The following is a 10,947-nucleotide window of genomic DNA, read 5'->3' on the forward strand; positions in this document are numbered from 1 at the left end:
GCATGGTGTCCCTGACAGTGCTTTAGCTCAGCTGCGCAGACATTGGTGAGGAGTCGACTGTGTGCCAAGCCTGTGACTAACAGAAGCCTAGGCTGAACAAGGACAAGCAAGGACTTTTTTCTGGGCTTTTTGCAGCACATATATAAACTATTTGCAAGCTTTACTTATGTTTTTCTCTGACTCATAGATTATTTAGAAATGTGTTGCTTAATTTCCAAATATTTAGCAAATTAAAATAAGTTGTTATTAATTTTTTATTCCAATCAGAAAATTAACTTCACGACACCAATAGTACTAAATTTATTGAGATTTAAATAGCAGTAAATAGAGTTATGTGGCCCATCTTGGTGAATCCACCACATACAAATGAAAGCAAATGTGTAATATGCTGTCAACTAGGTCAAGATTTCATAGCATTATGAAGATTCATTATCCTTACTGACTTAAAGGCTACTTCTATCAATTTTCAAAAGAGAAGTGTTGACATCTGTCTATTTCTTCTCTAAGTTTTGGTAGTTTTTGCTGCATACATCTTGAAGTTGTATTATTAGATTTGTACATATTTATGATTGTTATATGTTCTTGGTAAATTTACTCTTTGTCATTATGGAGTATCTCTTTTTATTGCTAATAACATATTTTATCCCAAGTCTACTTCATCTGATAATAGCATTTCATTTTTTGTATTAGTTTTTATATTGTAAGTCTATTTTAATTTTTTTGTTTTTATTCTATATCCGCCTTATATCTAAAGTGAATTTCTTGTAGATTGCATTTTATAAGTTCTTGAATTTTTATCGAATATGAAAATTTCTTTTTTAAAAATACAGTGTTTAGTCCATTTGCATTTAATGTAATTAACAACCTGGTTAGCATTAAGCCTGCTATTTTACTGTTTTCCAGTTTTTGGTTCTTTGCTACTCTTTCCATGTGTTCTTTTCTCCTTTGGGGTTAATTTTTTTCAGTCTTTGTGTTAGTCCATTCTCATGCTGCTATGAAGAAATACCCGAGACTGGATAATTTATAAAGAAGAGAGTTTTAATTTACTCACAGTTCTGCATGGCTGGGGAAGACTCAGGACACTTACAGTTATAGTGGAAGGAGAAGCAAACCCGTCCTTCTCACATGCCAGCAGGAGAAAGAAGTGCCAAACAAGGAGGGGAAAGCCCCTTTTAAAGCCATCAGATCACGGCAGCAAAGAAAGTGAGCAATACGTGTGCGCAGTACAGCAGAAACTCTTACCGCTCTGTGGAAATAACATATGGGATACAAACAGAATGCAAATGGAGTTATCAGCTCATTTTGTTCCTGCTTGTGCAGAACCTTTGGTGTCAGGCCACCTCTGGGCTGCCGGTGAGTTTATGGATTGGCCTAGCTGTAGCCTATCCAGTTGTGCCTGAAGTGAGCTGGAGCTCAGCCAGCATCCTGTGAAAATGTTAGAAAATGAGAGTCAAGTAGGGCTTCTGATGCCCCCAAATCATGTTATGGTTCTGATCAGCCATCCATACAAGCGCCTTTCGTGCATTGAATCCGGTGATCGTGATGGATCTACGTTGCTGTTTGCCTCTTGTAACCCATAGCATGAGAATGCAAAATTCCGGTTCGGAATGCAGTCAGTGGCAGTGTGACTAGGTGTTTCTCTGTAAGAAACTAAGAAAAATACAGCCAAGGAAACGGTTGGTGCTTTCATTTTGTTTCACTTCAGGTCTGCCTGGATGGTCAAAACAGATGGGAAGGAGCCATGCGGGCATGATCCTGCTCCCTGGCCTGATGGAGATACAGAGACAGCTATCATCTCTGCCCTCCGCCCTGGTTACTCTCTTGGTGAGGTCACGTAGAGTTTAGCAGGGATGTTCATGTGACCATCGTCTGTATTTGTGAATCGGTTCATATTTCAGTTGCAAGCAATGTGATGACTTTGAAGTTCAGTTGCTGGTTAAGGGCTACCTTTTTTTTATTAAGTTGATACTAAACTTGATGTCTTTTTGCACAACTAACAGAGATTACTGGTGCTACCTTTCAGCTTTTGATTATTTATGAAATCCTAGATCTTTAGCTTCGTGTTGCATAAGGGGTACTTTTCCAAAATTGCTTTTGGTGGGAATATTGAAGTTGACATTGTTATGATCACAAGTTTAAACTGGCATATAAAGAAGTGGCAGTAAATTGTAAGTCTGCCATTATTCATGATGCTTAGCCAAATGAAAACGCAATTAATACTCCCATAAAGAATTGGAATAATGTCAGCTCAGAAACTGCAAGTTTAGATAGTTTCACATAGTGTATTTTCGTGGATGGAATAGTTAATCATTTTAGTGGCTCTTGGGAGTAAATTCAGGCTGTTTTACTTGATCCACTTCTTATCATTATCCTTACAAGGTCTTCGGAGATAACACAGCACTGATAGTTGTTAATAGACTTTATCAGGTTTAGAATTTTATCTTGATACACTGATAGAATAAGCTTCAGGAATACTTCAAAGATTTCAATGGTTTCCAGCTGCCAAATGCTAGATTTAATTATTTACTAGGACCAACGTGAGTGTTTAGGCATACCTCTTGTGGTGCAGCACACAAGTATTATCCAAATTGAAATTAGGAATTCAACTGAAGTCCATGTAGAGTCAAAGAATGTGAATATTTGGGGGACCTTGAAGATGATCCAGTTCACTTTATTTTGTAGAAAAGAAAACAGATACAGGGAAAGGGCACATATTATTTAAGGTGATACAGCAGGTTTGAAGCCGAAACACAATAGAATCTCTGTTCTCTTGCTTCTCACATCCAGAATTTTTTCATGATACTGAACTACTTATGTTTCTGATTCCTTTATTTTTTCTGTTTTATATTTTGCCATTATTATCTTGCCAAGATCCCATCCTTTACTCCAAATATTTAAATTTGTTACCACTATTGTCTCTTTATAAGTAAAAACACTAGTTGTTATATAAATGACTATTCAATTATTTTGCATTTTTTGGGTTCAGTACAAAGTTAGTAACAAATCAACATTATAGACATTGGCAATCCAAGGGCACTCAAGCCCTACAGGGTACATCAGAAAAAGGCTAAATGCCAGCTGTGCTGTGAGTGGACAGAATCTACCTCTCATGTGGATTACTGAATATTTGATGTTCTTCAGCAATGTCACTAATCTTTCATTGTTTCTTCTTTAAAGTGATGGATTTAGGTCTTGCTATACTTGACTTTCAAGCTTCTTTTGAAATAATTACAGGCTCGCAGGACGTTGCAGAAGGTACAGGGATGCCTTAGTTGCTCTTTGCCAATTCTCCCAGTGGTGACATCTGGTGTAGCTATAGCGCGTTATCAAACCTGGAAACTGACATACGTACAATTCGAAGAGCGTACTCAGATCTCAACAGTTCTGTATGCATTTGTGTGTGTGTGTGTGTGCATTCTATGCACACGTTGATCTACATGTGATCTACATGTAGATCTACGTAGCTGCCGCCTCTACAATCAAGACACAGAACTGTAGCCTCCCCACCAGGCTCCATTTTGCTGTCTTTGTGACCACTCTGACACCTTTTCCTTCGCTCCTTCTCTGAGCACGCGTAGTCTGTTCTCTGTCTTTACAATTTTATTTCAATCATTTATGTAAACGCAATTGTACAAAATCTTATTTTTAATGGGAAGAAACAAGTCACAGATATTTTTGTTAGCACTGCAAAATTATCTTTAACAATAATTTGTTTTATGTTCTATGTGTCTCAAAAAATGTGCTTTGTTCTTTTCAGTATTTTCGGATTTTAGGATAGGAAATTAATACCAAAAAAACATAATCGCATTCATTTTTTCCCTCAGCTTGTTTTCCACTGTTGTTTCCTAGCACTTTTTGTCCCATTTCTTCTTTCTCTCTGTTTTTCATAATATAAAAGTAACCTCGTTTTCTTTATCTCTGTTAAGAAAACTCGGTAATGAATCTTTAATGTGAAGCCTGGACCACTTTTGTTTTGATTTTGTGTGGCGGGTGTTCTTTTGTATGATGGCTCACATGGATAGTCCTTGTGAAGCGGGGCTTTTCCAGTGGTTTGTCAAAATGGAAATAGATACTTAATAAACCAAACACAAAATAAGCTTGCTCCAGGAATGCATCATTTCTGGGAAAATTCTACCTCTTCCAAATGTTATTTGTGAATATTACTCATATTATCCTTTACCCCATTGAATTAAAACTCCGTATTTTTTTACACATTTGTATGACTCGGGTAATTAAATGTGAAACTAAGTGATTGCCTGCCAGTTACAATAGATATTAATGATGCTACTGGGGGCCACCTCCGCAGCGGCTGTACCGCCTCTAGAGACGTGCTGGCTTTGCTAGGTGACATGGGATGGCCTTTGTACTAAAGGTAAACTGATTCATACACGTAGGACGCCATTTGTATTAATAGGATTAAGAAGCCTAACCTAGCCCTGTGAAAAATTCCTTGAAGATAACAGAAGACAGAGTCCTTATTTTAAAGTAAATTAACTATTGGGAGCAATTACTATTAGTCCAACCATAACTGGATTTAATGAGACTGAATAGAAACAAATTAGACATAATTGGAAGCTAAGCAAAAGTCAATTAAACTCTTATAATTTTAACTTTATAAAAGCTATTAAATTAAATGACCAGGATCAATTAGCAGAGGAAATAAAGCCATGAAGAATACTTCCAGGAAACTGGTACCTTTTTTGAACGAAAAATATTGTTACACTTAATGATTAGAATTTAGTAAAAAGCAGCTTAATCAGTTTTGCAGGCTTAGCAGTTTCATAACTTCAAATGAAGTGATTATGCAAATTGATAGTTTTACCTACAAAGCAGTGCAGGAGTTGTTTTATGGAATCAGAGTAGAATTTTTTTGATAGGATGAAATAACATATTTATAAAAATAAGTGAATTTAGATGGTTCGGAATAAAGATATGACTGCTTTTACCCAGTACTCACTTTACGGTTGGGTTAACTGTGTGTGAATTGCAGTTGACCTGTTATAGAAATTGTATGATTGAAAATATGTCACCACCGTCCACGGCCACACCGCCCTGCACACGCCCGATCTCGTCTGATCTCGGAAGCTAAGCAGGCTCGGGCCTGGTTAGTACTTGGATGGGAGACCTCCTGGGAACACCGGGTGCTGTAGGCTTTAAAAAATAAAAATAAAATAAAATATATCACTACATTGCTTGATATAGACTTTCTCTCCGTGATCCAAGTCTTGTTCCCACAGCACTGCCATCAACCCTCCACATCACCCTATAGACCCCAAGTCACTTTTTATTTAGTAACGTAGGTGATGTTCTGTGCAACTGGCCACCTAAGAACTTGGTGCTAATCAACTGATTACCAACACAGTCACCTCAGACACAGCCAGGGTCAGTCACAGTATTGTAATTTCTGCTTTCTGCGTGTTCAGGAAATGGAGATCTTGACTCCTTCTGTGAGGCCTAATTATCTTCAAAAGGAGCTGTAAGCAACACTGACTTCAAAATGTGATGGAATAAGATTGCAGTTTCAATTTGGTGCTAAACTATAATTAATTCTCTAATAGTAATAAAAATATTAATTCTGTAAAGACAGTCACAAAGGAAAGAACAGTAGCAAATAAGTCTCAGGAAATCTATCAAATGAGATGCTCAGATGAAATGCAACTTTGTTTATACTATGCAAAAGACATTATGTCTCTAACTAAACCAGCTCCATACACACTGCAGGTGTGGCAGATACTTTGCTGAAGCATGTATGCCAGTTTTCTCATTTTTTAAATGGCAAGTACATGTTTAATCAGGTTAGAGTTGATAGGTTATGACACTATCAATGCACTGCACAAATCCATTAATGACACTGTGAGATTTTTGTGCAAAAATGGAATTGAGAAATGTGAGTCCAACCTTTGAAGCATAAAGGATGTATACTTTTAATTAAGAAATACCTCTCACTTTCATCCCTTATGTGCCATAGCAAAGTCCAGCCCCACCCAGCCATCATTCTTACATAGCACAACATTACTGCTGACAAAGCAGGCCTGGCAATTCAGACCTGGAGCCCAGAGAAAGGAGGGGAATCCCTCGATTTCTGCTGCTGCTTTTGTAGTGGTGTGAGGAAGTGCTTCTGCATGCACACAGGTGCCATGTTGAGGGGGATGAATCTTTCAAGATTTGTTTAAAGTCAAATAATGTGAAGTTTCATGACCGACCTTCAGGCCTCTCAGAGCTTCAGTTAACTCCTTGGTGTTAGGGGATGTTAGAACAATGTTTACAAGTCAGAGCAGGTGATGCTTAGGAGCAAGCATGACTGAAGAGGAACCAAAATAGGTCCAGCACAAAAAATCTGCATCTGAGGATCAAGTCTACCCCTGAGAAAAAGTGGTTAAAAGGTTTGCGTAGACCCCATTCTCCAGCTGATGCAAACCTTGTGATTTCTACCTCTTTCTGTCCTATCCTGTCACTGTGAGTCTGAATTGGAAGAGAGAAAAGCAGTAAGTAGATCAGCAAAGTAAGGGGGAATGAAGAGCAGGAAGGTGGAGGTAGTGGTGGTGGAAGATGGAAATCTCCACGCGTGGAATGAAACAATTTGGATGTCATCTGTGACTGCTATATACCTCTTAAAATCCACTCAATTTTTTTAAAAAATGTACATTGTATTTTTCCTGTGTACATGATATCATGTTAAGAGCTGATAAAGTTTTGAGGATGTGAGTCATCAGAAAGGAGGTTTAAAGAACTGATTATTTTGGTGGTCTGGCTCCTTTACTCCAGTAGAAAAAGATGCCAGTTTGCTTATGCCCAATGCTAGATTTAAGAATACCTGTCAACCCAACACACTTCAGCATGAACTTTAATTCAAAAGATCAAAAAGTACCAGGATCAATTTCCAATTCTAGCAGTATAATATTTTGCAAATTACAAAGCCTCTAAATGAGCTATTTATCAACTTCATAGAGGAGAAATCTAAAAGTGGGTTAGTCAATTCTCTTAGGTTTCTTATCCATAAAGTGGATAGAATATCTAATTTAGAGGTCTGTTGAAAGATAAACAGAAATGACATTTATAAATTATCTAGTGAAACCACTGGTAGAGATTATATACTCAATAAATAATGAATATTATAATCACAAATAATTTGATCTTTGCCAGTGTAAAATGTATTTTTTTATTTGGTTGGTTTCTTTTTTTTTTGGAGACATAGTTTCCTTCTGTCAGTCAGGCTGGAGTGCAGTGGCGTGCTCACTGCAACCTCTGCCTCCCAGGTTCAAATGATTCTCCTGCCTCAGCTGGGATTACAGGCATGCACCACCACAGCCCAAGCAATCTTTGTGTTTTTAGCAGAGACTGGGTTTCACCATGTTTCCCAGGCTGGTCTTGAACTCTCGGCCTCAAGCGATCCAGCTATGTGGGTCTCCCAAAGGGTTTACAGGTGTGAGCCACTGTGTCTGGCCACATTTATTTTCATTTGGAGAATAATTTTTCAGTAAGGTTGAACAAATGATAAGTCCTATGGTCCTGCATGTTTGTGACTCTTTTTCTCTTTTTGTCTCCATATATGACTGACAGTTTGGCTAGGTATAGAATGTTTGGTTTGCACTACTCTTTATTGCTCATAAATCTATAATCTTATCTTTGTTTCTATCCTCTATGCCAGCTTGAGTAGGATTAGAGTTTGGGATTCACGTATAAAACTTTGTACCCATTGAACAACTCCTCCTTTCCCCCTCCATTAGTTCCTGGCACCAATTATTTTCTGTTCCTGTTTCTAAGAGTTTGACTACTTTAAAAATCTCATATAGGAAAACTCATGCCATACTGTGTTTGTATTTTTGTGACTGGTTTATTTCACTTTGTATAATATCCCCAAGGTTGATCTATGTTATGACGTATGACAGGATTTCCTTCTTTTTTAAGGCTGAATAATAATTTATTGTGTATATACAACATTTTAAAATCCATTCATCTGTTGACAGATATTTAGGTTGCTTTTACCTCTTGGCTATTGTGAATAATGCTGCAATAAACGAGATGAACAAATGTCTTTTTTTAAAATCTCTTTACTTTTGTTAGAAGCTTTTAATTTTTGATTAATGAGTTCTGAATTTATGCAGAGGTATCTACTTGCAGTGACCTAAAGCCTTGTCTTCTGCTATGCTGCACAGCCTTCAAATTCAAGCCTCTAGATTCTTGAGATTTGCAAATGTTTCCAGAGCAGTCATTGTTTTTGTATTCATTGATCATTCAGGTTTTCTGCTTTGTCATTTTCCCCTGGGTATTTCTCTTATTCTCTTGGAAGCACAACTATGCATTTCAATCCATGTTTACTGTAGTTTATCTTCTATTTCTATGTGTTTTGCAATCGTGGCTTTTCAAAACACCCATAACTTGTTGCTAAAAAGGAGGTTTGTTTCAATGTGCCTTAGAAATATCCAGTTTCATACTTACCTGGAAGGGCAGATACCATGATCTTAAAGGCAGTTTTCCCAGTACGAGGCTTAGCCATTACTCTCTGGATCCATTACAGGTGCTGATCCCTGTAATTGCCCCAAATGTGGAAAACTCAGCTGCAACATTTGTGGTAGTGGGTGACTGCAGTATGCATTCAGGTATGAATTCAATTGGGTATGCAGTTTCACACAAAGAGAAATTACATCTATAAAAAGTGTTCGTGTGTATTCACACATGGGAATCTCTAGTGCTCCTGCGGAGACATGTGGGAATCCATCCTAGTTTTGCTATTTTTCCCCTAACATCACTCTACTTCTTTTAATATTCATTGCTTCTCCCCGTTTCTGGACTCCAGTGCATTTTCCTTTCCTTTGCAGGAACCACTGCTCTTTCCTCACCCAACTCATCAGTCTCTGCCTCCCACGTTAAGGGTAGGAAAAAAGAGGAAATCCATGGCCCAGCGTGGGTAATCAGAACGCCACACCCCGGCACAGGACTGATTCGAGTAGGCAGCTGATTCTGTTGGACCACACATAGAACTAAGTAGGAGAGGAGAGTTTTACGTTTCAGCTTAGCACGATGCTAGCGGAGAACTACTGGAGTCATATTTCCTGCTCTAGGGAAGAAAAGGATTTCAGTTTGGAGATGAAGCCAAGACACCAAGAAAGTGGGAATGAAAGACCTAGAGACAGGGAGTCCTGGCCCCTTTTTGGATGCTGGCGTTAGCTTGAGGTCTGGCTTTGCTTCTGCTCTTCCCAACATTTGGTAAGAGGTGCTCCGAATTTCTTCTCTAAGATACCTGGTTCACCTTGGATATCCATCTTTTCCAATCAAGGGCCCTGAGTCCTTGTCGTCTTCATCAAAAAAGTATTTGTGAGTATTTCACTTCTCATTGACATGCTTTCGGTGTTGAGCAAAGTGATTCGCACAGACAGAGTCCCTGCATCTTAGTAGCTTATATTCTAAGAGCTGCACACCTGACACTCTTTCTCTGGAACTGCAACTACTAAGTTCAATGAATCTTTATTAATAATATTCAATTTTTGGATATATAGTTAAAAATTAATTTTAATAGTCGAAAGGCATTCATTTTTCAAAGAAGTTCAGACATAGTGCAATTGCGTGCTAAGTGAATTTTATTTTGTGTTTTTGTATTTTTAATTTTTTTTCATTGGTTATTGGGGAGCAAGTGGTACTCAAGATGCATCAAGGTCTTAAATCTAAGACTACAAAAATTAAATCTAAGACTTTAAGCCTAAACTATAAAAATTCTAGAAGATAACTTTGGAAAAACCCTTCTAGACATTGGCTTAGGCAAGGATTTCATAAACAAGAACCCAAAAGCAAAAGCAATTAAAAAAAACAAAGGTAAAGAGCTGGGACTTAATTAAACTGAAGAGCTTTTGCATGGCAAAAGAACAGAGTAAAGACAACTCACCGAGTGGTAGAAAACCTTCACAATCTGTACCTCTGACAAAGGACTAATATCCAGAATCTACAGTGAAATCAAACTAATTAGCAAGAAACAAACAATCCCATCAAAAAGTGGGCTAAGGACATGAATAGACTTTCAGGTTACTTTGAGGTATCTGTGTGCAGACCTGTTGGTGTCAAGGCTAAGCTGTCCCTTCTCTGGACACACAGGAGAACTGATGCACAGTAACTTGCTGTGTAATGCCCACCGTGCCGGGCCCCTCGGCGCTGGAGACTTGGTTGTCTTTTCACTTAGCTGGCAGCTGGTATATTGTTTGCACTGAATAATCCGGCTTTGTTGAAGCACACCAGTTTGTGTTTCTAATTCCAAATCTTACCTCATTATGAACTACTTTCTATCCTTTCCTCTAGAGAAATGCTAATGCTGCTCGTTTATATAGAAAGTCAAGTTCAGGAGCTGGTGTTGACATTTTGGCTTGCTGTCACAGGCAAGAAAGAGGAATGTTGGTTTTGTGTGTTGAATTTTCTTTCACTTTCCCTGCTCTCTGCATTGGAGCATGCCTTTAGCAATAAGTAGTCCTTATCCAGGTCACTCTGTCATTAACCACCAACCACTGACAGAAATGTCCTTACTAGGTATTTTGTTTCTTTTGTTTAATTTGTCTCTGTTTCCTTTGTTCTAAAGCCTATAGTGAGTAATGGTATTTGGAATAATAGTAGGGCTCCCCACTGTGTATCCTTTTGCTTAAATCAAGACTTAGCTGATGTAGTGAGGAATCAAGACTGGGCTGTGTGGCTAGGAGGGCCTGGGCCTGTCAGATGCTCTTCGGTGACTTGAGGTGCTGAGTGACTCACACTTTGCTGAGGTGACCACCTATGTTCACCCAACACTGTCAGAGATAGCACCACTCGGCCACCAGGCGTAGACACACGCTGTCACAGATAGCGCCACTGGGCCACCAGGCGCAGACACACGCTGTCACAGATAGCGCCACTGGGCCACCAGGCGCAGACACACGCTGTCACAGATAGCGCCACTGGGCCACCAGGGGCAGACACACGCTGTCACAG

At 38.6% G+C, this 10,947-nt stretch overlaps 2 non-coding genes across 2 annotated transcripts; both read left to right on the top strand.

The window, feature by feature from the left end:
- Positions 1-5,034: 5,034 nt before the first annotated feature.
- Positions 5,035-5,153, top strand: LOC119469094. The gene has a single exon (XR_005197915.1). It is a non-coding gene; the product is annotated as a 5S ribosomal RNA (ribosomal RNA).
- A 3,278-nt stretch (positions 5,154-8,431) lies between these two features.
- LOC119469095 lies at positions 8,432-8,603 on the top strand. The gene has a single exon (XR_005197916.1). It is a non-coding gene; the product is annotated as a U1 spliceosomal RNA (small nuclear RNA).
- Positions 8,604-10,947: the final 2,344 nt, after the last annotated feature.

The sequence above is a fragment of the Cebus imitator genome, unplaced genomic scaffold (assembly GCF_001604975.1).
Source record: "Cebus imitator isolate Cc_AM_T3 unplaced genomic scaffold, Cebus_imitator-1.0 Scaffold571, whole genome shotgun sequence".
Classification (NCBI taxonomy): domain Eukaryota; kingdom Metazoa; phylum Chordata; class Mammalia; order Primates; family Cebidae; genus Cebus; species Cebus imitator.